Source organism: Bos indicus, chromosome 20 (assembly GCF_029378745.1).
Source record: "Bos indicus isolate NIAB-ARS_2022 breed Sahiwal x Tharparkar chromosome 20, NIAB-ARS_B.indTharparkar_mat_pri_1.0, whole genome shotgun sequence".
Taxonomy (NCBI): Eukaryota; Metazoa; Chordata; class Mammalia; order Artiodactyla; family Bovidae; genus Bos; species Bos indicus.
In genome coordinates this window covers 10,613,967-10,641,696 of record NC_091779.1, presented here as the reverse complement: position 1 = coordinate 10,641,696, position 27,730 = coordinate 10,613,967, and the positions used below count along the sequence as shown (strand labels likewise).

At 40.4% G+C, this 27,730-nt stretch overlaps 1 long non-coding RNA gene across 2 annotated transcripts in view; it reads right to left on the bottom strand.

Moving 5' to 3' along the window:
• LOC139177991 (uncharacterized) overlaps window positions 1-14,457 on the bottom strand; it is a 214,713-nt gene extending 200,256 nt beyond the window's left edge. For both annotated transcript variants that reach the window (XR_011562408.1, XR_011562410.1), the window contains exons 1-2: window positions 13,646-14,457; window positions 8,830-13,391 (exon numbers count right to left, since the gene is read on the bottom strand). This is a non-coding gene — a long non-coding RNA (uncharacterized lncRNA). The remainder of the gene's footprint in view (window positions 1-8,829; window positions 13,392-13,645) is intronic.
• Window positions 14,458-27,730: the final 13,273 nt, after the last annotated feature.

The window sequence follows — 27,730 nt, the reverse complement described above, 5'->3', positions numbered from 1 at the left end:
CGGACACGACTGAGTAACTTCACTTTCACTTTTCACTTTCATGCATTGGAGGAGGAAATGGCAACCTACTCCAGTGTTCTTGCTTGGAGAACCCCAGGGATGGCGGAGCCTGGTGGGCTGCCATCTATGGGGTCGCACAGAGTTGGACACGACTGAAGTGACTTAGCAGCAGCAGCAACAAGCACATAAAGAGATGTTCAACATCATTAATCATTATGGAAATAAAAATTAAAACCATGATGGAATGCCACTTTGTACATATTTGAATAGCTGAAATTAAAAAGAGTTAATATACCAAGGTGTGGTATGTGGAGAAAATAGAACATTTATATACTTCCAATAGGAATGTAAAATTGTTTTGGAAAATAGTTTGGCAGTTTCTTAAATAAATATATATCCACCATATATCCAACCTTACATTCCTAAGTATTTGCCCAAGAGAGCTTAAAGCACATATTAATACAAAGACAAGAACATTAATGCTCATAGTAGGTTTATTGTAATAGCCAAGAACTGGAAACAACTCAAACAACCATCAGCAGATACACAGACTAACAGGCTGTGGCATATCCATTCAATGGACTACTAGTCAACAATGAAAAAGGAATGATCTACTGTAATATGCAAAAACACGAATAAATATCAAAATAATTATTCTGAATGAAATTAGTCAGCTTCCTCTCCCAAAAAAAGGTAGATTCTGCATGATTCCACTTAAGTTCTAGAAAATGCTAACCAATTAATAATGACAGAAGGCAGATCAGTGGTTGCCTAGGGACAGTGGAATAGGAAGGATTACAAAATGTTACAAGAAAACTTTTGGAAGTGATGGTTATATTCATCATCTGGATTATGGTGATGACTTCACATGTGTATACATGTCAAAACACATCAACTTATATACTTTAAAGATGTGCAATTTACTGTGTGTCAATTAAACTGTGACAAAGCTGTTTGAATGAAAATAACTTTTTAGTGACGTACCCTAGTGGCTCAGATGGTTAAGAATCTACCTGCAGTGTGGGAGACCCAGGTTCCCCCTGGGTGGGGAAGATCCTCTGGAGAAGGAAATGGCAACACACTCCAGTATTCTTGCCTGCAGAATTCCATGAACAGAGGAGCCTGGCAGGCTATAGTCCATGGGGTTACAAAGAGTCAGACACGACTGAATCTACTAAAACTTTCCCTATCACAGTTGATTCACAATGCTGTGTTAGTTTCTGATGTATAACAAAATGATTCAGCTATAAACATAAAGAGCATATATATATTCTCAGTTATATATATATTCTCATTATCAGTTATTATAAAATATTGAATATAATTCCCCGTGCTTGTCATATATGTATTTTATATACAGTAATTTTTACCTGCCAATCCTAAATTCCTAATTTATCACTCCTTCCCTTTCTTCTTTGATAACCATAAATCTGTTTTCTATGTCTGTGAGTCTCTTTGTTTTATAACTAAAATCATTTGCACCTATTTTTTGATTCTACATAAAAGTGATATCACATAATATTTGTCTTTGTCTGATTTATTTCACTTAGTGTGATAATCCCTAGGTCCATCCATATCGCTGCAAATTGCATTATTTCATGAGTAATATTCCATCGTATATATGTACCACACCTTTTTCCATTCAACTGTCAATGGACATTTAGGTTGTTTATATATCTTGGTTGTTGTAAATGGTGCTGCTATGAACATTAGGGCATAAAAAATTTTTTTAAGTGTTTAGGAAGAATTAACTCTATTTGGTCTGGTCTCTACAATGTCCTATTTCAGCTGTTTGGCAGCCAAGAATTAAATGACAATAGTCTTAACCTTTAGTAAGGCTGTTGAAAACATCAGATGGAACCCAATTCATAACTGATAGCAAACACCTTCATCATGCCCACTGTCTTATTTATCTTACCCAGATACTCAGGGCTGCCCACAAAGACTCTTTCCTTCTCTCTCTGAACTCCTTCACATCCTTTTTCTCAGTATTGCCCAAAAAACTAACTGTGGTCTTTTCCTCCATCCTTCCTTATCTGCCTGGATGTATTCTCCAGTCACTCTGCCATCCCTTCCACCAGTACTTTCATTTCTTCTCAATTCTAATCTCCTAAGTGAAGTGAAGTGAAGTGAAGTCTCTCAGCCGTGTCCGACTCTTTTCGACCCCATAGACTGTAGCCTATCAGGCTCCTCCATCTGTGGGATTTTCCAGGCAAGAATGCTGGAGTGGATTGCCATTTCCTTCTCCAGGGGATCTTCCCAACCCAGGAATCGAACCCGGGTGTCCCACATTGTGGGCAGACACTTTACTGTCTGAGCCACCAGTCCTTCTTTTAATGGTTCAGCCTTTCTCTATTATCCTAAGCAGGATAAATAAAATCCCAGAAGCTGAAAAGTAAAAATCATCTTTCTTGGAAGCAGAATGAGTAGGGACAGAGAGGAATGCTCACACATTAATAAATTTTAAAAATTCTAACAGCTGGGGAGCAGAGGAGATATATTGTTTTTAAAAGACCCAGGCTCTGGTCTCCTCTCGGCATAGAGTCCGTCCTCCATACTGGCATACCATCCTCATTCATTCTCCCAGGCAAAGAGATTCAAGTTCACTTCACTCAGTCTTCACATTCTGACTCTAAAGTGCATCCCTATGCAGGAAAAAAAAAAAAAAAATTCCCCTTCCTAATTCACCCTTCCCATTACCTTTCCATAGCTGTGGCCAAAATAGCAACATGCCTCTTCTTTGAACCCCTCCTCAAGCCAATCAAATAGAAATGACCAATTTCATCCTTTCAAAACATCTTACTGTCACAATTCCTTCTTCTACGTGTGTCTTTTGACTTGAATATAATGATGCAAATTCTTTATGAATTTAAAGGCTCTGTTTGTTAAATCTTTGCCTGTCTTCATACAATTAATATAATTAACCTGTATGCCCACACCACTGTTCTCTGTAGAAAACTGTAAGGTTTTAGAGAACCAGGTATCCATCTGTTTAATCACCACTTGCCTCCTGCTTCATGTCCCAACAGTATCAAACCAATTACAGTGCCCAGCCCACATCCCCAATACACGACCATCTTCTTTCACCCACCCGAGCATTACCCCTGCCTAAAGCAGAAGCTGGCAAGTTTTTCTGTAAAAGACCAAAGAGTAAATATTTCAGGCTATGGGAGCCATATGGTCTCTGTCACAGCTACTCAACTCTGCCATTATAGCACAAATGCATACCCGATACATAAACAAATAAATGTGGCTGTGCTCCCATAAATTCTTATTTTGAAAAACAGACAACAGGCCAGATCTGGCCTGTGGGCTGTAGTCTGCCAAACCCTGGTCTAAAGCATCCTGCCTTCCAACTTCCATCTGGCTAGCTCCTAGCTCTACAAGACTCAGCAGAAGTTGTCTTCTGAAGAGAGCTTTCTCCTCTTCCTGGTTAGCTGCATCCTTTCTGTGAAGCCCCACAGGATACATACCAAAGTATTTTTCAGTGCAAGAAAAACTTCTTCTCCAAGCCTAATGTTCCCTTCCATGTGAAGGGAGTTCCACATCCATGACACTATTGCCCCATATCTATTCCCACCAAGTCCTCCCAGGGGAGACAGAGCAACATGGATAAGTCTTACTCCTCTTCTCGGGGGGAGCAAACTGCCCACGGAGGACACATTCCTCCCACCTCCTGACGCACGCTCTGTCCCTTCTAGGAAAGGCCTGTCTGTCCAGGGCTGCTCTGCCTGAGTGCGTAAATATCTTTCCAGAGTTCTACATTATTGTTTCAATCAGTAACTGTAGTATCTTCATCACTATCTGACTTTTGAATTATCTCTTGTTTCAGAATTCTAGAGGAAGTCAGGGGAGCTATTTACTAAGCCTCACTCATGACAACACAGACTACTTGCCACAGCATTAACATGTTGTTTAAAGTTTCTTTGTACATTTTCGGTATGTTAGTCAATGATTCTCAGGAGGGCCTTTCCAATGAGCATGAGCAGACCCAGAGATGCAAATCTTTCAAACTGACAACAAATGGCACACTTTCCACTAGCTTTTATTTTTACCTACAACCTAATATTCCCTACTAATAGCCTACTGGTGAGTTATCTATACTTCCTACATTAGAGCTATGAATATAGTTCACTGAAGTTTTAAATTCAGTATCGGGTTAAGATATCTGGTAGCTACTCATTTGAACACACTGCAAAACTTGTGCATGAGCACACAGGACAGAATCTCAGTGGTTTTCAGGGAACAATTTGAGAATCATGTATCATTAATGCTGTCTACAATTGATCATGGTTTCCAACATTACTATTTGCATTTGGCTTTTGCATTGTACCTTACAGTCAGTATAACATCTTTATGAATTTATTGGGTGCCATTTGGGTAACTTGACAGTGTATATTAATGCATATTTGTCCATCTGGAGGACAGAATAGAGCAATAATTAGAGTACAGTCTCTAAAGTCAGACTGCTTGGTTTTATCCCAGCATCACCACATACTAGTCGTCCAACTTCAGGTAAGTGACTCAACCCCTTGTACTTCAGTTTCTTCACCATTAAAATAAGAGACTAGTTGTTGCTGTTGTTGTCATTTAGTTGCTGTCATGTCTCTTTACAACCCAGTGGACTGCAGCACACCAGGCTCCTCTGTTCTCCACTGTCTCCCAGAGTTTGGTCAAATTCATGTCCATTGAGTCGGTGATGCTAGTACTTATTTCATAAAGATACTGGGAAGATTAAATGAGATAATCCATGGCTTAAACTACATAGTTAGCTATTATTATTATTATTTTAGTACTATGCATAGGAATAGGACATTTGGCCTCTAATTTTCAGTAACTACACTTTAAGCTATATATAGATGTGGTTCAAATACAAATCATCCATAAATCTATTGCTAAAGGAGATATATCTGTAATCTTCCCAAAATTTGTTTACACTATATGTCTCGTTGGTGGTATGTTTTATAGCACATATTTATTTGTTTGACATCTATTATCTATGTCTCTACTAGAACCTCATAAGGCCAGAGACCTTTCCTTATCTGTGGGTTCTCTACTAGAGCCCCAGTGTCCAGAACAGTGTCTTCTGGCACATAGTAGGTTCTCAGTAGTTTCTTTAAAATAATTCTATGCTAACTATGAATTTATACCATGAATATGCAATTACACTCCAGTATAATATTGAGTTTGTTGTAATAAAATTACTAGATGACCAAGTTTGGGGCATATTTTTATTAAAACAACGTGTTTAAGTTCGTACTATCATTGTAATAAATAAATAATGAGTGCTTTGTTTATCGGAGAAGGCAATGGCACCCCACTCCAGTACTCTTGCCTGGAAAATCCCATGGATGGAGGAGCCTGGTAGGCTGCAGTCCATGGGGTCACTGGGAGTCGGACACGACTGAGCGACTTCCCTTTCACTTTTCACTTTCATGCATTGGAGAAGGAAATGGCAACCCACTCCGGTGTTCTTGCCTGGAGAATCCCAGGGACAGGGGAGCCTGGTGGGCTGTGGTCTGTGGGGTCGCACAGAGTCGGACACGACTGAAGTGACTTAGCAGCAGCAGCAGCAGCTTTGTTTATATGCTGCTTTAATTCTTTGCTATCAGTGATTATTTTCTACTAAGAACACATGCGATAGGTGACCGGCATTATTTTGCAAGATCTGAGTGGGCCACAGACAAATTAAGGACTGTGTTTTTCAATTCAACAATTCAAAAATATTTTAAATGATCCAGTAGTTCCAGTTCTATATATGCCCAAAATAAACAAGGAGAAAATTCCATCAAAAGACATGTACAAGAATATTCAAATGGCTTTGTTTATAACGGCTAAAAACTGGAAACAATCCAAATATCTATTATAGAATAATAAATTAATGGCACAATATTTATCCAATGGCAGAAAGCAAAGAAGAATTAAAGAGCCTCTGGATGAAAGTGAAAGAGGAGAGTGAAAAAGTTGGCTTAAACTCAACATTCAGAAAACGAAGATCATGGCATCTGGTCCCATCACTTCATGACAAATAGATGGGGAAACAATGGAAACAGTCAGAGATCTTATCTTATTTCCTTGGGCTCCAAAATCACTGCAGATGATGAGTGCAGCCATGAGATTAAAAGATGCTTGCTCCTTGGAAGAAAAGCTATGACCAACATGAACAGCATATTAAAAAGCAGAGACATTACTTTGCCAACAAAGGTCCATCTAGTCAAAGCTATGGTTTTTCAAGTAGTCATGTATGGATGTGAGAGTTGGACTACAAAGAAAGCTGAGCACCGAAGAACTGATGCTTTTGAACTGTGGTGTTGGAGAAGACTCTTGAGAGTCCCTTGGACTACAAGGAGATCCAACCAGTCCATCCTAAAGGAAATCAGTCCTGAATATTTGTTGGAAGGACGGATGCTGAAGCTTTGCCACCTGATGCGAAGAACTGACTCATTGGAAAAGACCCTGATTCTGGAAAAGATTGAAGGTGGGAGGAGAAGGGGATAACAGAGGATGAGGTGGTTGGATGGCATCACTGACTCAAGGGACATGAGTTTGAGTCAGCTCCGGGAGTTGGTGATGGACAGGGAAGCCTGGCATGCTGTAGTCCATGGGGTCGCAGAGAGTCGGACATGACTGAGTGACCGAACTGAACTGATTTAACCAATGAAATATTGTGTAGCAATTAAAAACAACCCAAATATAAAAGAAAAATTAAAAAATAAAAAAACAAACTACATGTAGCAACATGGATGAAGATTACGTAGTGCATAATTCCTTTTATGTGAAAATTGATTTATATGAATGTATATGAAGTATATTTATTATAGACAAAATCAACCTATGCATAAAGTCAAAATAGTAGTTATCTCTGTTGGGGGAATGTGACGAGGCAGGACAAAGCCTTTTAGGATATAGAAAATGCTCTATATTTTCATTTGAGGCCTAGTTCATAGGTGTGCATGTGTGTGTTGCTCTGTGTATGCATATAAGTTTATAGAGTTGTACAGTTAAGATCTATGCATTTTGTAGTATTATGTTATACATGGATGCGTGTGTATTTTTTTTAAGACAGAGAATAATCTGCATGCCCGACATTTAGCTGGGCCCTTGAAACATCCTGATAAAGAACACAAGCCTGGCCTTCCCCTCAGTACAGTGTATCTCTAGTGTTAGCTCAGTGTCTATGCTCAGTGGATTGGTGATCTGAACTGAACACTTTTTTGTACACTAACCAATTGAACTTAAAAAAAAATACTATTGTTTGCTGATGCTATTGGAAACTGCAGTGCTTCATATTTATTTGACAAACATATTCTGTTACGTTTTATAGTCCGAGGTCATCACGATGCCTCATTATGGAAAAATCCCAGAACCTTCTCCCTCCAGCAAAAGGGCTCCACTCACTTTCATCTGCAGATTTCAGAATTGATTCTCTGTGCTGCTAGCGTTCCCTATATCCCAGGGAGTTGTGCATTAAAATCCAGAGCAATGAACACACCTATGAAAAATGATGCTTTCGAGCCTGCCCCACAGTGCAGTAAATTTGAAAGTACTCTTAATAATAATCAGGATCAACATTGACTTTAATGGTCCTCAAATCCATCACGTAATTTCATTAGCCACCCAGCACAGATGCAAGCAGGGGTGATGTCATACTTTTTCCTCTTGCTCTGAAACCCGAGTCAGGCGCCAGAGATGGAAACTAGTTTTAGAGACTCTAATCGGATTAAAGCTTCTGGCAGCCACCGATCAATAGGTGGGAGCCGGAGGAATCCCAAAATGTGCAAAGCCCTCTGAGACCCCTTCAGGGACACAGCTTTGCTCAAGCTGAAGGAGGTTCAGGTCTGCAAGTGGGAAGGTCAGGATGCTGTTTCCCAAGGGATGGTACTCTTTCCATTTTTCCCTAGGACCCAGGTTCACATGGGAGAGAAGGATTGTCACTTAAGCAGCAGCCTCCAATCCTACTCTCTGATGTAAGAGAATGGGAAAACAGCAGTTCCATAATATAGGAAACCAGCAGTTCAAAGCATGGGCTTTGGAGTCAGCCATGCTGCTGCTGCTGCTGCTAAGTCTCTTCAGTCGTGTCCTACTCTGTGTGACCCCATAGATGGCAGCCCACCAGGCTCCCCCATCCCTGGGATTCTCCAGGCAAGAACACTGGAGTGGGTTGCCATTTCCTTCTCCAATGCATGAAAGTGAAAAGTGAAAGTGAAGCTGCTCGATTGTGGCCTATTCTTCTCGACCCCATGGACTGCAGCCTACCAGGCTCCTCCGTCCATGGGATTTTCCAAGCAAGGATACTGGAGTGGGGTGCCATCGCTTGATCTAAAACCTAGCTCTTCCATTGACTAGTTAACCCTGAGAAGGCAACCCTTCTCTCTGAGACACAGCGTCCTCATCTGCAAGGTGCAAAGAATAACACCTGCCTCACAGAGGTGTAGTGATGACAAAGAGGTCCTGTGCGTCAGATGTTCATGACAGTCCCTGCTCAGTAAATCCCTGATGGCTCAGCAGGTAAAGAATCCACCTGCCATGCAGGAGACAGAGGAGACATGGGTTTGATCCCTGGGTCGGGAAGATCCCCTGGAGAAGAAAATGGCAACCCCCTCCAGTATTCTTGCCTGGGGAATTCCATGGACAGAGGGGCATGGCGGGCTATAGTCCAAAGGGTCTCAAAGAGTCGGACAAAACTGAGCAACAAAGCAAGAATGAAAAGAAGTGATCAGCTGTGATGAAGAGCTACCAACTATCATTCTAATTCATAAAAATCTGAAACACAACCCCCCCCCCATAACCAGAATGGAGAATTTTTTTAGCCTCTATCATTTCACTTACCTCAACTTTCCCATCTCTCAAAATTTAGCTGGAACAAGAAGCCAGTGCCGGGATATGCTTTTAACATCCAAGTTGCTTTAACAAGAACTTCAATAACGTGGCAGAATACAATGACCTCATCATCCCAATGTTGCTGCAGAAAAAAAAAAATCAATGCTACTTAAAAAGCCTGACAATCAATCAAGGTCTAGCCAGATATCTGTAGAAGTCAAACAGGCCCATATAAAAACTGGTTCACCTAGGGATCTCATTAAAGGTCTGCAGCAGTATTTTCCTGATGTAAGCTGGGAGTTTTCACTTGGGTTGATTTTTTTTTTCTTCGACCATGGAATCCCTGTGAGATCAGGGGTATACATCTCCCCTGCAGCTGGCTTCAGAGCACTTTATTAGTTGAATGTCCTCACTCACATCACGAATGCAAACAGTCATTCATATGTCAATGTCATTCCTCTGTCAATGTCATTCCTCTCTCCCTTGGTGACTGGGATAAGCTCCTACTGAAAGTACATTCTGCTATGGGCTGGAGGAAGTTCTTGAAAGAGTAATAAACACACTTTATTCTTATTGTGTTATACAAAATATTGTAGAAATTATAGAAAGTATAATTTTAAGAGAATGCATTTATATTCTATGTGCCTTTTTTTAAAGCCTCATAATTCAAATATTAACGTAAAACAACTTTCCTTCTTCTGAACTCAGGTCATTTTAAGAAATAGCACCTATTATGGGCCTGGCATTCTTCTATGCACTAGAGATATCAGATGAATAAGGCACTTCTCCTCTCTGGGATTGTGTAAGACCAGTAAGCACAGATCCCACTAACTCCAGTCCCAGCCCCTGCAAACAGAAAAGTGAACAGCTGAGTGTGACACACACCACTTTCCCCTCCTCTAGCAGTGAAAAGGCTACTGAAGTCCAGATAACCCACTCCAAAATAATCAACTTAGAGTGGAAACTTAAACTAGTATGAAAAATGGGTGAGCCAGAATGAGATGCTCCACTGTTTCCAGTAGCTGCTGTTGCTGCTGCAGCTAAGTTGCTTCAGTCGTGTCTGACTCTGTGCGACCCCATAGATGGCAGCCCACCAGGCTCCCCTGTCCCTGGGATTCTCCAGGCAAGAACACTGGAGTGGGTTGCCATTTCCTTCTCCAATGCATGAAAATGAAAAGTCAAAGTGAAGTCGCTCAGTCGTGTCTGACTCTTAGCGACCCCATGGGCTGCAGCCCACCAGGCTCCTCCACCCATGGGATTTTCCAGGCAAGAGTACTGGAGTGGGGTGCCATCGCCTTCTCCAGTTTCCAGCAGCACTGGCAACCTATTCTTTGAGAAATTCAATAAAAGTCAATTCAGGACCCATTTTTTAGCCTACTCCACATCTCATGAATACACAGTGAGAAAAGGAATTAGTTTACACATTGCTTATAACACATTCTTTAGTTTCTCGGAAACACACCTTAATTTCTTTAACGGCCATGCCAATTTAAAGCTGTGCTAAGTCGCATTAGTTCTATCTGACTCCTTGCGACTCTATGGACTGTAGCCTACCAGGCCCCTCTGTCCATAGGAATTTCAGGCAAGAACGCTGGAATTGGCTGCTGTCCCCTCCTCCAGAGAGTCTTCCCAACCCAAGGATCAAACCCATGTCTGTTACGTCTCCTGCATTTGCAGTCAGGGTCTTCACCACTAGCACCACCTGAGAAACCCCAATTTCTTAAATTAGTCTCCCTATCTATAAATATAATAATACCTGTCTAGTAAGGTTGCTGTGAGAGTTAAATGAAACAACATATATAAAGTGTCTAGAAAAGCACTCAGCTTATATTAGGTACTTACTGGATGACAGCTGTAAGAAACTTAGTTCCAAAATATTAAAAGGGTTGTGACCACAAATGCTATGCCTTCTGGCTAGCTTCTGCTTTTTCTTATTTTGAAGTAGGAAAAGCAGACTTTTCTCTAGCCACACCAGCCTAGAAGGATCTAAGCTTTGCTACTAGTACAAGGTCACTGGGGCAACAATTCAATCTTGAAAAGAGATCTAGAAACAGTTCCAAAAAGAAACATAAAGTTGATCAGAATATTAGTAATATCAGTACTATTGACTAGTGAAGTCACTCAGTCGTGTCCAACTCTTTGCGACCCCATAGACTGTAGCCTACCAGGCTCCTCTGTCCATGGGATTTTCCAGGCAAGAGTACTGGAGTGGGTTGCCATTTCCTTCTCCAGGGGATCTTCCCAACATAGGGACCGAACCCGGGTCTCCCGCATTGTAAGCAGACGCTTTTACCCTCTGAGCCACCAGGGAATCAAATAGGTTCCCTAAGTAAAAGGTAAGAACTTTGAACAGACAAGATATAGAAGCAATCTAAGTGCCCATCAACCTATGACTGGGTAAAGATATGGCATGTGTGTGTTTATACATACACTCAAACTGCACACACACACATATATGTACACATACATGCCTATAAAAAGCACATGAAATACTCAGTTCAGTTCAGTTGATCAGCTGTGTTTGACTCTTTGCAACCCCATGTACTACAGCATGCCAGGCCTCCCTGTCCATCACCAACTCCCAGAGCTGACTCAAACTCATGTCCATTGAGTCAGTGATGCCATCCAACCATCTCATCCTCTGTCATCCCCTTCTCCTTGCCTTCAATCTTTCCCAGCATCAGGCTCTTTTCAAATGAGTCAGTTCTTCATATCAGGAGGCCAAAGTATTGGAGTTTCAGCTTCAGCTTCAGTCCTTCCAGTGAATATTCAGGACTGATTTTCTTTACAATTGACTGGTTGGATCTCCTTGCAGTCCAAGGACTCTCAAGAGTCTTTTCCAACACCAACAGTTCAAAAGCATCAATTCTTTAGCACTCAGCTTTCTTTATGGTCAAACTCTCACATCCACACATGACTACTGGAAAAACCATAGCTTTGATTAGATGGACCTTTGTTGACAAAGTAATGTCTCTGCTTTTTAATATGCTTTCTAGGTTGGTCATAACTTTTCTTCCAAGGATCAAGCATCTTTTAGTTTCATGGCTGCAGTCACCATCTGCAGTGATTTTGGAGCCCAAAAATATAGAGTCTGTCACTGTTTCCATTGTTTCCCTATCTATTTGCCATGAAGTGATGGGACCAGATGCCATGATCTTCATTTTCTGAATGTTGAGCTTTAAGCCAACTTTTTCACTCTCCTCTTTCACTTTCATCCAGAGGCTCTTTAGTTCTTCTTCACTTTCTGCCATAAGGGTGGTGTCATCTGCGTATCTGAGGTTATTGATATTTCTCCCAGCAATCTTGATTCCAGCTTGTGCTTCATCCAGTCCAGCATTTCTCATGACGTACTCTGCATATAAGTTAAATAAGCAGGGTGACAATATACAGCCTTGACAATATACTCCTTTTCCTATTTGGAACCAATCTGTTGTTCCATATCTGGTTCTAACTATTGCTTCCTGACCTGCATACAGATTTCTCAGGTGGCAGGTTGGTCAGGTGGTCTGGTATTCCCATCTCTTGAAGGCAGGTTGGATTGTCTGGTATTCCCATCTCATGAAATATTATTCAGCTATAAAAAAAAATAGATTGAAATCTTGTCCTTTTCAACAATGTGGATGGACCTAGATGGTGTTATGCTAAGTGAAATAAATCAGACAGACAAAGACAAATACTGTATGACTTGACTTGTATGTGGAATCTAAAAGACAAAACAAATGAATAAACAAAACAAAATAGGAACAGTCATAGATACAGAGACAAAACTACTGGTTGCCAGAGAAAAGAGGAGTGGGACTTGTGGGAAATAGGTAAAGGCGATTAAGTGGTACAAAATTCCAGTTATAAATTAAATAAGTCACGGGGATATAATGCACAGTATAGGAAATATAATCAACAACGCTATAATAACTTTATTTGGTGACAGAAGACAACTAGGCTTACTGTGATGATCATTTTGTAGTGTATGGAAATATCAAATCACAGTGTTCTACACTTGAATCTAATATAACATTACATGTCAATTTTACTTCAGATAAAGAAAAATAATAACTTCAGACTGATTTTGGTCGGGGGGAGCCACAAGTACGGCATGAGGGATCTTAGTTCCTTGACCAGGAATCGATCCTGGGTCCCAGCAGTGAAAGTTCCAAGTCCTAACCACTGGACCACCAGACTGATTAAAAAATTCCCCAGACTTATTAAAAAGAAAAAAAAAGGTAAGCTCCTTCTGCATGCTATTTAAAAGAGATGTGTGTGTGTGTGTGTGTTAATCACTCAGTTGTGTCCAACTCTTGGTGACTCCATAGGTTCTGCTGCTGCTGCCACTAAGTCGCTTCAGTCGTGTCCGACTCTGTGCGACCCCATAGACGGCAGCCCACCAGGCTCCCCTTCTAGCCCGCTGTATATGGGCTCCTCTGTCCATGGGGTTTTCCAGGTAAGAATACTGGAGTGAAGGCTATTTCACTCTCCAGGGGACCTTCTCAACTTGGGGATCAAACCTGGGTCTCCAGCATTGCAGGCAGATTCTTTACCATCTGAGCCACCAGGGAAGCCCAGAAGAGAAATATCTAAAATAAAATAATACAGAAAGGTTACAAATACACAGATGCCCAAAGACAGACCAAGCCAATACAAACCAAAAGAAAGCACTATAATAATGTTAACGTTAGCTCATACAGAATTCAAGACAAAAAGCTCCATACAGAACAAAAAGTTGTTTCATACGGATAAACAACAGATTCATCAAAATGTATAGCAACCATAAACCTTTTTGCTCTCAATATCATGGCCGCAGATATGTCAAGAGTACTAGAGTGCTCACCGTCTGTCAGAGGAAGATCTAAGCTCTTTACACATAGTGACTCACATAATCTTCCCAAGTGCCCTATAGATGATGTCACTTCACAGGTGAGGAAACTTGTCAACGCCTGTAGGCTTGCGAGGGTAACGCTCCAATCTAAACCAGGCAGATGGACCAGCATCAGCGCTCTTAACTTCCTACTATACTCTCTCCAAAAAGTAAAAAGAAGTATTAGAAATAGAAAAAGAAAGTAAAACCCATTGGCAGAGGGGGAAAGGTTAACAAACCACTCCTAAATTTTGTCATGTCAAGATGACAAAAACTAAATAAAGAAAGCATTTGAATAACATCTACTACAAGCTTCTCTTCATAGCAAATTATTCTCTCTCTCCAAAGGGGAACAAACACATTCTTTTCAAATGTCTGTGAACATTCATTTAAAATAAAGAAAGAATAACAACATTTAATAGTCATAAAAAACTTTCTCAGTAAATTCTAAATTTCTAAAAGTGAACTCTTATAAGATCCCCCTCACTGATTAAAATGGAATTAAATCTAAAATCTCGCTTCTCTAAATAACTCTTGTGTCAGTGAGTAAATAAGTTAATTTATAAATTATTTGGAAATTAACATATGTTGAAACAGTCAATGGAAAATTCTATGGGATGTAACCAAAACCTTACCCAGGAGAAAATTACATCCTTAAATAAGTTTTTTCCTAAAACAAGAAATGTCTAGAATAAATATTTTTGTAACATTAGACTCAGAAGCTAGAAAAATAACAACAAAATAAACAAAGGAAACCAATGAATTAGAAAACTTAAAACAATTAGAATTGCTGAGTAAAGCTGAAACTAGCTCTTTTTTAAAAAAGCATTAACAGATGTTTAACAAATCTAACAAAAGGAAAAAAGTTTGAGAACATATATACATTGGCAATGAAAAAGTATAAAATATAACTACAGATAGAGAAGAGATCATTCTTATTATTAAAATAATACTTATCACTTCATGCCAATAATGTGAAAGCCAAAAAATAAAAAAATTTTGAGAAATTGCTTGATTTTTTTTTTAAGAACAGGAATTGAAAGAATTAGCAAACTCAAATCCCTAAAAAAGTTCCAGATGCTGGCTTCATAAAAACACTAGTATAGCTTTCAAGAACTCAATTTGCAAGGCTAGTTTAACTCTGACATCAAAATGGCTAAAATAGTAGGGAAAAAGTAACCTATAGTCAAATTCAGATGAACACACACACACACATATATATTATATAATATATATATCCTAAAAATAGTATTAGCAAATGTATAGAATCAACCACACATTAAAAAATAATACAGTGCCTGTAACCAAGATTTATTTCCAGAATTCAAGGATGGATCGAGATTAGAAAATCTATCAATGTTATTCACAAGATTAACAAATTACAATAAAAAGCCAAAAGATCACTTTGATAAATGCAGAAAATGTAGTTGATAAAATTCTGTACTCAACTCCAGGTTAAATCTATGGGTAAACTAAGAATGGAAGAACTTATATAATATGATACAGAACTTTTTTTTTTAAATCAACAACAGTGTCTAAAAAGTCAATGGTAACTGGAAATAATTTTTGAGTGACTTGTTCTTTATTTGAAAGAAATGAAAGTTACCTATCACATATGAATGAAATTTTATTGCGTCCTTGGTTTAAAAAATAATTATAAATAAAGGCAGCAATAAAATATATTTGGGGAAGAAAATATGTGACATACAGAGCAGTAAGAAGTTAGTATCTCTATTTCCTGAAGAATTCTTATATATCAATTTAAAAAGAAAGAAGTACTCTCCTCTTCCCCAAAAGTAAGTGAAGGCTCATGAACAGCACAATTTCAAAAGAAGAAACAAACTGCCAAAAAAAAACACATGAAAAGGTATTCAATCTGATTAGTAATTAAGAAATGAATATTAAAATAACAATGGGATATCATTTTCCACCCTAAGATTTGCAAAAGTTGGTGAAGGTACAAATACTCTACTTGTGAAGTATGCATTAGTTTAACTTTTGGGAGGTAATAAGCGAGACAGTGCATACCAAAAAAGGTGTTAATTGCTCAGTCATGTCAGACTCTGCGATCCCATGGACTGTAGCCCACCAGGCTCCTCTGTCCAAGGAATTCTCCAGGCAAGAATACTGGAGTGGATAGCCATTCCCACCAATATTTTCCATAAATATTCCTTTTGACCTAGTTGACAAGCTTGTAGAAATAAACAAATGAACAAAAATTAATATACATTATTTCTTTTTCCAGGTTAGCTTATTTTAAAAGTTTTAATTATATCCAAATGACAAATTAAATAAATTGTACTACAGCCATATAACTGCATAGTCTTAAGCACTGGAAAAGAAAAACAAAAAGAAGTCTAAATGCAATAGCATAGAAAGATGTCCATGAAGTATTTTAGGCTGAAAAATTTATAGAAGAGTGGGTCTAATGAGATTTATCTATAAGGTTTATCTGTGCTAATATATGTGTTTATTAGACATATCAAAAAACTTCTGGAAAACCATACATAAATTATAGCAATGGTCATGTCTGTGGGTTAAAATAATTTCACTTTCTGTAATTTATGTCTAAAATGCTTAGTATTCTATAATCAGCATATCTTATGTTTATAATCAGAAAAATAATACTAGTACATTGTAGGAAGAGAGAAAGAGGGACCCTGTGTCCCCTGCTCCCTAATGAAGGCAGAGTCCATGCCCCATCTCACTGGCTCCTCAAGGAGCCAAAGCCATGGGATTATAACAAAAACTAGATAGTTTTGTGCAAACCTTGCTTGTAAAACTTCCACCTGCCTGAGCCTTGAGTCACAGCACAGATTGGCCCTTCTTTAAGGTCACCTTTATTGCTACTGAATTAACTACTCCACATCTGGGAACTAGAAATACGTTTCCCTAAGGAAGCCCCTTTTCCCCAGTCTCCACGCTGGTTTACCATCAGTTTCGGCTCTTGGCCTCTGATGGACCATCTGCTCAGCATGTCTCTATCTCCAGCTAACAGCCCTCATCATTTTTAAACTGTTTTTAAGCCCAGATTCAGAGGCAAGGGCAACCATGACATTCCCTAAGTTCCTGAAATAAATCAGTCCCCATAATCCACTTCCACATCCCCTCTGTGAACACGAGGATGATGGGGGTATTATAATCATCATAACATCTTTGCCCTGAGAATCAATACTTTAAAGCAGGTACTTAGCTGAAGGTGCCTGACAGGTCAATACAAGCAGAGGTTAAGGGGGATGCTGCCAAAATGATTCCAAGGAGTATAGAGTACATCTGGGGCTTCACATAACCAAGGGTGATTCAGGAAACAAGATCTAAGATGCTGGATTAGCAAGGGAAGACAGGCTCCGGGTAATTACATTCATCGCTTGAATACTGTGTGTATGGGTAATTAATAATCTATAAATGTCCCGAATGAGTGCACATATTGAGTTATTCCATCATTAAAAACAGTGGCAGTGTTAATGTGGTTCCTCTGTAGGGTTCATTAACTGGACAGAGTGTCAAGTCAGGGTGGATTTATTTTTTTCCTCTCTCCATTTACTCTTTATTTTGTTCTCTTCCATTGTTCATAAATAGAAGTGGCAATTATTGAAAGGAAAAAAAATTTCTCAATTCCTTTCACTGGATATCATACGGAGAGGTGGAAATTATTTACCTACAATCATCTTGCCTAGTCTGCAGAGAAGTAAGTGGAAAGATACAAGTAGGTAGAACATTTTGGAATTTAAAAGACTCTGAAAAGTATGAAGTTCTAAATATTAGTGAGCTGTTGTTTTTCATCTTACATTGTGTATATCTGACCTCAAAGTGATCTTCAGGCTAGGGAATTACTGGGTGGGGCCATTCAAAACTCCTAGCTTGCCCAATCATATATGACTCGAGAAAAGATTTCCATACCTTGGTCCCACCTCATAGTACTACAGACTTCCCCAGCATCCCTGGGGAAAAGCACTTAGAAGTAACTAAGAAATGAGTCTGGCTTCTAAGAAAAAGTTGATAGATGAACAGGTGGGTGAGAGGACAGATGGGTGAGCAGATGAATGGATGAGCAGAAAGACTCAGACAGGAAGGTGAGTGAGGAGGGAGGTAGCTAGGTCAGTTGTTTCCTCCCTCCCTCCCTCCACACCTGTGAATCCAAGCCAGGACCAGGGGTAACTCCTGCTTCAGATAGGAACCTTACCTCTCCCCAGGACTGGGTCTTCCCTTGTCCTCTTGATCCCCCTTCCTGCTGTCCCCTCCCAAATCTGTACCAGCATCTATCCCCTCTCTACTGAATTTTAATCTCTCTCTCAACAAGAGCTTCAGCCTACCAACATCTTCAATTCTCCGGTGTGCTACAGTGAAAGTGAAAAAGTGAAGTTGCTCAGTCATGTCCAACTCTTTGCGACCCCATGGACTATAGTCTACCCAGCTCCTCCGTCCATGGGATTTTCCAGGCAAGAATATTGGAGTGGGTTGCCATTTCCTTCTCCAGGAGAGCTTCCCAACCCAGGGATTGAACCCAGGTCTCCTGCATTGTAGGCAGACACTTCACCGTCTGAGCTACCAGGGAAGTCCCTCCTGTGTACTAATATATACACAAAATTCCCCCAACCAATTTCCCCTCAGGCTAAATTCCATTTCACCCCCTCACAAGCTTCTTCTGGACAGAGTTCTCCACATCCTGCAGCTCTTCTCAGTCACCTCCACCTCCCCCCTCATCCCCCAACAACCTGTCCTGCACCCTCCCTTCCACCACCCCTCAAAGGCCCATAACCCCTACCCCATCAAGCGCCATGGCTTACTCTGCCTTTAATATATGACTGCTTTACTTTGTCTTGAAACTTTCTCCTTCCCAATTTTCTATGTTAGCTTACTCTTCAAATCCTTTTTTCCTCGTCTCCAACGATCTTTCTTGATTCACTCACTATTTAACTTATTCAACAAATATTTATTGAGAATTTATACTGCACCAGGTACTGAATTGGATATATAGGGAACACAAAATGACCCAGATCTAGACCTTACTAAAGAGCCTAAGGGCTTCCCTGGTGGTTCAGCTGGTAAAGAATCTGCCTGCAATACAGGAGACATGGGTTTGATCCCTGGATTGGGAAGATCCCCTGGAGAAGGGAATGGCTACCCACTCCAATATTCTGGCATGGAGAATTCCATGAACTGTATAGTCCATGGGATCACAAAGAGTCGGACACAACTGAAAGAATTTCACTCACTCAAAGAGTCTAAAGAGAGATATAGTTGTATGAACAGATGAATTACAATAAAACATGGCAAGTATCATCAATAATTCACTCATTGATTCAAAATAATATGGAACACTGACTACATGCCAAGTCCTGTTCTATGTGTCCGGGATACAACTGTGAACAAAACTGATAAAAGTTCTACCTTTATGAAGTTTATACTAAGAGAGGAATAAAACAAAATATATGAGTAAGAAATATACAGTAGGTCAAAATTATCATGTTATGGAGAAAAATAAAACAGGAGGAAAATGGGATGGGAAGTGCTGGGAGAAAGGCAGGTTTACAGTTTTCAATGGAATGGACAGGGAAAAGCTTACAGGGAAAGAGACATTTGTACAAGATTGAAGTTGATGAGGGACTAAGACATGGCTATCTGAGGGAAAGTATCCTAAGTAATAAGAACAGCAAATGCAAAGACTCTAAAAGTGTGATGAAGGGTAAACCATACATCCTGTAATCTATTCAAGGGCTTTGAGTGAGATGGGAAACCACCAGACAGCCTGAACAAAGAAATAACATGATTTGCACTAGATGTTAAAAGAATTTCTCTAGCTACCACATATAAAAAAGACTAGGGAACATGGGCGCAGAAACAGGGAAATCAGTTAGGAGGAGACCACTGCTGTAATCTAGGAGAGAGCTGGTAGTGGCTTGGAGCATAGGGAGCAGTGGAAGAGACACTAATTTGTTAGACTTGGAATAGTTTTTGAAGGCAGAACAGATTTAATGATGGATTGCAAGTAACAGCTTCCCGGAGGTGGATACTCAGAGAACCCAGAAAGTGCCCAAAATCAAATGGGCCCATCTGTGGAGTCAGCGGCCTTCTGATGACAGCACTCATCAGGTAAGACCTTTCCTGGCTCCATCCCGCTGTTCCCCAGCCCCTCCCACCTTCTACCTTGAAATTGATCTGAAATAGGGGATTTCATCTCAAAATAAGGAAGGAAGGGTATGATGCACATTAGAGAAAAAGAAGAAAAGCCAACCAGATCCCCTTTTGCTCAATGCCTCCAGCCAGCCTTGAGCAGACCTGAGATGCGGGAGGAGGGAAAATACTAACTTATAATGAAATATACTGATTCTATTATACTGGCCTGACTTTGAGAGTCCCTTGGACTGCAAGGAGATCCAACCAGTCAATCCTCAAGGAAATCAGTCCTGAATATTCATTGGAAGGACTGATGCTGAAGCTGAAACTCCAATACTTTGGCCACCTGATGTGAAGAACTGACTCATTGGAAAAGACCCTGATGCTGGGAAAGATTGAAGGCAGGAGGAGAAGGGGATGACAGAGGATGAGATGGTTGGATGGCATCAACGACTTGATGGACATGAGTTTGCGTAAGCTCCAGGAGTTGGTGATGGACAGGGAGACCTAGCATGCTGCAGTCCATGGGAGTCACAAAGAGTCGGACACGACTGAATGACTGAAATGACTGACTGACCTTCTGTTCATTGAAAGTGGCCGGAAAGCTACTAGGATTTGCCCTAAATTTTATCTTTCATCCAGGGGCAGAGAAGAGCTAGCACAGAATAAGTATAAAGGGCCAATAGAAGAAAAGCAATAAAGTTATTTCATTGTTATAAAGTCATGTTTGTGCCATGGAACATCTGCTTTTGGAGTTTAAGACTTAAATGGTCAACAGCTGCCCTCTGTGGCAAAGGCCAGTTAAAGAAGTAAACTTATGTCCAATTAATGATCTATATCTCCAACCCTGAGCAAACCCTGTGGGAGCCCTTCTTTCAGGGTTAAATTTGCAATGAAAGGCAGGCCACTGAAAAAGTCTATCTCTAAGGCACAAAACCATTAGAAGTTGGTTAGAAAACAAAGGGTTTTGCTGTTTTGTTTTGTTTTGTTGTTGCTGCTGCTTAAGGCTTTGCAAAGCAGAAATCCAGCACTAAATTTATGATGTAAATAGATTCTTCACAAGTAAAGATAATCCTTCATTTGACATTTCTTCACTTGGCTGTTTTTCCATATTGTTCATATTGAGCCTCGCCAGTTGATTTATTCTCACCATAATGCACTCGTACATTTGCTGTTTTGATTATTATCTTCTTTTAAAGCTGACTTGGCACTTTCTTCCTGGGCTCTGATTTCCAGCAGCTTATAAATTTTATGAACAAATTACTTTTTATTTATCAACTTCTTTCTCCGCCCAGCAGTGAATTTTTTGGAAGGTTGGGAGAGAAAGCACAAATACTACTGTTTAAATGAGACATTCTAATGAAGAAAGCCGTTGTCTATGGCGGGGGGGAGGCAGAAGAATATAAGCCAAGATGGTGCTTTATTTAAAGTATCGCATTACCTATAAATAAAGAGATAAATACAGTTTAGGAAATAAAAAGAAAAATATATGTGGTAATCCTCCAAAAAATAAAATTAATTCCTTGGAAAATGTATTTTGCCAGAATTTCACTTCTGGTGTATAGCTTCTATGCTGGAATTCTTCCAGAATAGTCGTAATTCTCTAGCCCCATCAGGTTATGCAAAAATGTATAATTTTAGAAAGTTCATTATGATTTCAGGATGACATTTAACTTACGTTAGAGTGAGAGGCTGCCAAACCCTCAATTGGTAGCAGACTTCCCTGGTGGCTCAGACGGTAAAGCATCTGTCTACAACGCGGGAGACCTGGGTTCCATCCCTGGGTCGGGAAGATCCACTGGAGAAGGAAATGGCAATCCACTCCAGTGGAAAATCCCTGGACAGAGGAGCCTGGTAGGCTACAGTCCATGGGGTTGCAAAGAGTCGGACACAACTGAGCGACTTCACTTCACTTCACTTGACTTCTACCAGCGATGCTATACAAAGATATTGAGGTCACCACAGTGGGGGCAGGGTCCATGTACATAAACTCCATACAAGCAGGGATACAACATTTACTCAGTACGTTATGAGTGGCAGTTTACCTTTTGGTCTCATTTAATCTTCACTGGCTATACAACACAAGCACTGTTATTCCTACTTTGCTGAGAAAAACACTGGAGATCAGAGACGTTGAGTAACTTCCCCAAGTACACAGTCAGTGTGGAGTCTGGGTCTGAACCAAATCTATTGCTCTGAAATATATCATTTGAATTTTAGATAATACTTTTGAATGTCTCTTCCTTCCCATCAAACATCTACTACCAATGCTTCTAAAAATCATTTAAAAAAAATAGTTTATAGGCAGGTACAATAAATACAGAAAAGACTGGAAGTCAAGAGCTTGGGTAGCTGGATTTCTGGATAGTGGTTTTGGAGGTAGGAAGCATGGCCACAGTATCCAGGAGTCAGGAGACTCCAGTTTCCTCCTCCATGTCTATCTCTCCTCTTTCCTCATCATCTCAACCACTCTCCCAGCACCCAGGGGTCCAACCCAAGCAGGATCATGTCCACTCATAGAACAGTAAACCGAGACTCTCAATCATCTGGATTTACACAATGAATTCTATCCCAACTTCTTCATAACAGGACACAGTAAACCTGAATTAACCTATATCTGAAACTCCAAACTTCATGATTATTGTTAACTCTTGAACAACATGGTGGGGCAAGGGGCGGGGAGGTGTTGTTAGAGGTACCACCCCTCCACTCAGTCAAAAGCCATATATATAACTCCTATGTCTGCACTTCCTGCACATGCAGAGTTCAGCAACCATGATTTCAACCCACCGCAGATCACGTAGTACTGTAGTAGCACTTAGTGAAAAGAGTCCACATATAAGTGGACCCATGTAGTTCAAACTTGTGTTGTTCAAGGGTCAACTGTATCTGGAACTAAAGAAATCCAGAAAACAGAGGACTTCTCTGGTGGTCCAGTGGTTAAGAATCCGCCTTCCAATGCAGGGGATTTGGGTTCTATTCCTGGTCAAGGAACTAAGATCCCAAATGCCGTGAGGCAGCTAAGTCCACATGTCACAACTAGAGAAGCTCATGCACCACAACTATGACCCACTGCAGCCCAAATAAAAAATTCTGAAAAAAGAAATCTGGAAAATAGGATGCCCAACTATGTCTGCAGTTGCAGAAATGCCACCTGTCTTTAATAGGCTAAGGGTAAAAATCCTGAAATTCTCAAAGACTGCCCCCCAAAAAAAGATGTCTGGGAAGCTAAAACAAATAGCTCTGGATGTTCCTTATTTTTAGTAGTGCCAAAATAGCCACACTTCAATGATAAGAGTATTAAAGAATTTTACCGAGGACAAGAGAACACCCCAGAGGTTTTGATTCTGACACTTCAGAAAGAACTACCTTACGCTGCAATTGCTCAGGCTGCCCTCAACTTTCTTAGAAAGAAACAAGGAATTGGGCTCATATCAGGGCAGATGCAAGGAAGTGGGTGCCAAGATTTGTCCTGGGATATTATGCGCTTAGGGGATTTCCTAGTGACTCAGAAGGTAAAGAATCTGCCTGCAATGCAGGAGATCTGGGTTGAATCTCTGGGTCAGGAAGATCCTGTGGAGAAGGGAATGGCAACCCACTCCAGTATTCATGCCTGAAGAATTCCATGGACAGAGGAGCCTGGGGCCCCAGACCGTGGGGTCCCGAAGAGTTGAACACGACTGAACTTAACCCTAAGTGGGGTCTGACATTTTATCTTAGCTTTCCTATAGGGAGCCCCTTCTCTTTGGGGGGAATTGCACACATTATGAGTACTGGTGGGTAACAGACAACCCCATAGAGGAGATGAAAATGTTAGCTATCCCTCCCATGAGGGCACATCCATGAAGCAAAGCTTCAGAGCATCAGTTCAGACTCAGTACCAAAATCTCCCTCACACTGAGCACTCTCAATCCTTCTTTCTCTCTTTTTCTCTCTCTCTTTTCCCTCTTCCTCTCCCTTTCTCACGCTGACAGCAGCTGAAGCTGCAAGACGAAGTTCCCAGCACAGAAGTTACATTTAAAACTGTGCTACCCAACAGCTGCAATGGAGCTTCCCACATAGGGACAGGTCTTTGACCTCTCTTAAAGTATTATTAATATTTCTGGAAGCTTACCCTCAAGACTGGGTATCTCTTGTCAGAATGGCCATCATCAAAAAGAACAACTAATAAATGTTGGTGAGGATTTGGAGAAAAGGGAGCCCTGATACTTTGTTAATAGGAATGTAAATTGGTGCAACCACTGTGAGAAACAGTATGCAGGTTCCTCAAAATACTAAAAACGGAACTACCATTTGACCCAGGAATTCCACTCCTGGGTATATATTCAGCGGGGAAAAAACACTGATTCAAAGAGATACATGCACCCCAGTGTTCATAGCAGCATTATTTACAATTGCCAAGATATAGAAGCAACCTAAGTGTCCATCAACAAATGACTGGATCAAGAAGATGTGGTATATACATATACAGTGGAATATTATTCATAAAAAAGAATGAAATAATACTGTCTGTAACAGCATGGCGGAGAAGGCAATGGCACCCCACTCCAGTACTCTCGCCTGGAAAATCCCATGGATGGAGGAGCCTGGTAGGCTGCAGTCCATGGAGTCGCTAAGAGTCGGACATGACTGAGCGACCTCACTTTCACTTTTCACTTTCATGCATTGGAAGAGGAAATGGCAACCCACTCCAGTGTTCTTGCCTGGAGAATCCCAGGGATGGCGGGGCCTGGTGGGCTGCCGTCTATGGGGTCGCACAGAGTCGGACACGACTGATGCAACTTAGGAGCAGCAGCAAGTGTCCATCAACAGATGACTGGATCAAGAAGATGTGGTGGAATACTACTCATAAAAAAGAATGAAATAATACTGTCTGCAACAGCACAGATGGACTGGAGGTTATTATGCTAAGTGAAATAAGTCAAAGATAAATATTGTGTGATACCACTTATTTGTAGAATCTACAACAGAAGTAGACTCATAGATTTAGAAAACAAACTAGTGGTTACCAGTGGCGACTGGGGGGAGGAGCATTATGGCGGTGGAGGAGTGAGAGGTACAAGCCACTGGGATCAGTTAGCTACAAGAATGTACTATACAACATGGGGAATATGGCTTACTTTTATAATAACTGTAAATGAAATATAACCTTTAAAAATTGTATAAAATATAAAATTAAATTCAAAATTAAAAAAAAGACTGGGTGTCTTCAGCCCTCTATACAATTGTTTGAGTACCCTCTATCCCTGATAAGCCAAAATCCACTTCTGTTGCTTCCAACCAAGAATTCTGACTGAATCAAAATCCACCTCCAAAAACACTGTCTGTACAACCCACCAACTTTCTTTGATGGAAGGCCTACATCATGAAGAAAAGGTTCAATTATATTTTATAAACCCTAGTGACGAGGATATAGAGTACAGAATTTATTTTAGAAAATTTCCATTTAAAACAGAAAGTTGGGGGGAAAAGTTTCGTGAGTTAAATCAAGTTATCCACAATAACAATCATCCAAACACTTTACGCCAAGCCATACCAGGATCTCGAGGTTTTACTGTCATGTGATGTATAATACAAGGTATAAGGTATATTCTATATGAAAGAAATCTTCAGAGAGTATATATGTGGCATGCATTTTGTGTATCTTTGTGTGTGTGGGAAGCAGGAATAGCAGAGGAAAGGTATGAGAAGCAGGAAATGGCTATATACTCCTCCATCATGGATTTGAGTCATTTGAAGAATTTCCAATACTTCCAAATTCAAAACTCTGAAGTGGTACCCCAATGTGACTTGTGATTACTGATAACTAATATAAGGGCCAGATTAGGCTGAGGGTTGGAGAAATGATTATAAAATATCTCTTATTATAATTAATACCCAGTTTTTAAAAAGAAAGAAAAAAGTTTATCAACAGTAAATCATGTAAGATTAACTGAATCATTTATCCCAATTTGATTATATCAAAACACCTAAAGTTCAAAGACACCAAAAAAAGATAAGCATAGATTTTATGAAGTTACAGACAGACTTCTCTATAGCACATATAAACATACACACACACACACTTTTTTCTTGTTTTACCACTAGGCAGAGGAGAAGGCAATGGCATCCCACTCCAGTACTCTTGCCTGGAAAATCCCATGGACGGGGAGCCTGGTAGGCTGCAGTCCTAAGAGTCAGACACAACTGAGCGACTTCACTTTCACTTTTCACTCTCATGCATTGGAGAAGGAAATGGCAACCCACTCCAGTGTTCTTGCCTGGAGAATCCCAGGGACGGGGAGCCTGGTGGGCTGCCGTCTATGGGGTCACACAGAGTCGGACACGAAAGCAACTAAGCAGCAGCAGAGATTAAGAAATGAGAAAATCCTTGCTGTCCCTTCAAGCAACAGGAGTCTGTAATAAAATGTAAAGCATAATCTGCTCCAATATTCACGAAAAGTCCATACCTTAAAAGGAACACCAAGATCAGTTTAAGACAAAAGGAAATTGAAAGCATTGAATAAAAAGGAAATGAAGGAAAGATTGGAGAAAAAAGGAAGACAAGTCATCATTTGTCATCAATGTTCGGACTGAATTCATTATTCAAAATGATCAGAGAGTTCAATGTTGTTTTTTAAAAAAAAAAGGGATTTAATGTTTTTGATGAAACTGACTAGATAATTAATTAAATGTATGGTCAAGTCAGATAAAGAAGTCCAAGCATGTGGGCTACATGCAGCAAGAAAGCTCAAAAGAAAAGATCCTAAAAGTAGCATAAAAACCAAATGAATTCAGAATGAAAAACAAGGCAGAGGAAAAAGAAGACAGCAAGTGATGGAACAATTGCTCCTGGAGGGATGTGAATTGTGTCGGGCAAATGAAGACTTCTGATTAGCTCCTGGCTGTGCTGTTAATAAGGTAGAATTCTGCAGATTACCTATGATTGCAGCAATTTTCAAAGCATCAGAACATACACATGATGAGTGAAGGATGGGTTTGAGGGAGTGAATGAAGAGAGTCTATATTTTTAACAAAAAATGAAGGTGAAAACCAGCCATGAAACAATGTCACTAAATTTTAAAATAGGGCGACAGAAGGGGTTTCCAAAAGGAAACACTCCAGGCAGCAACATGTAGGCCACCCAGAACAGAAGAGCTCCCCACACCTTTTTCTAGCTAAGTTTCAAAGCAAATGCTTTGAAATAATTAATCCTACTTTTTTTTAATGCAATGTGTCATGCAAAGATATGTCCTGGGGCGATGCCAAATTACGTGACATGGAGAGACGGTGGCGTAACTGCTGCTCCTTTTCTCCGCCTGGCCATATACACTGCATGTTCCCCTGTGAGATCCTTGCACAGCTCACCGTTCAGCAGCCAATCAGCAAACATGTGTGAGCACTACTCTGCAAGCACCATGACAGGGGCTGGGATGACAGCAGTGAACAGAACCAACAGAAATCTTTGCTCCAGCGAAGCAAATATTCTAGTTAAGCCGGGGAGAGACAGGCAAACAACACAGGCAGGAAGTCAGATGGTCCTAAACGCCGTGGGGAAGGAGAGAGCGGGAATGAGATGGCTAGGATTGTGGAGTAAGGAGCAGCTCTAAAGTCATATACGAGAATGGGGGTGAGTAACAAGGGCTGAAAGATGACCCTGGGTCCTAGGAGTCTTTAATTTTTTAACTGTAGTAAATACACAGAATATAAAACTTACCATCTTCACCATTTTTAAGTGTACAGTTCAGTTCAGTTCAGTCGCTCAGTCGTGTCTGACTCTTTGCGACCCCATGAATCGCAGCACGCCAGGCCTCCCTGTCCATCACCAACTCCCAGAGTTCACTCAGACTCATGTCCATCAAGTCAGTGATGCCATCCAGCCATCTCATCCTCTGTCATCCCCTTCTCCTCCTCCCCCTAATCCCTCCCAGCATCAGGGTCTTCTCCAATGAGTCAACTCTT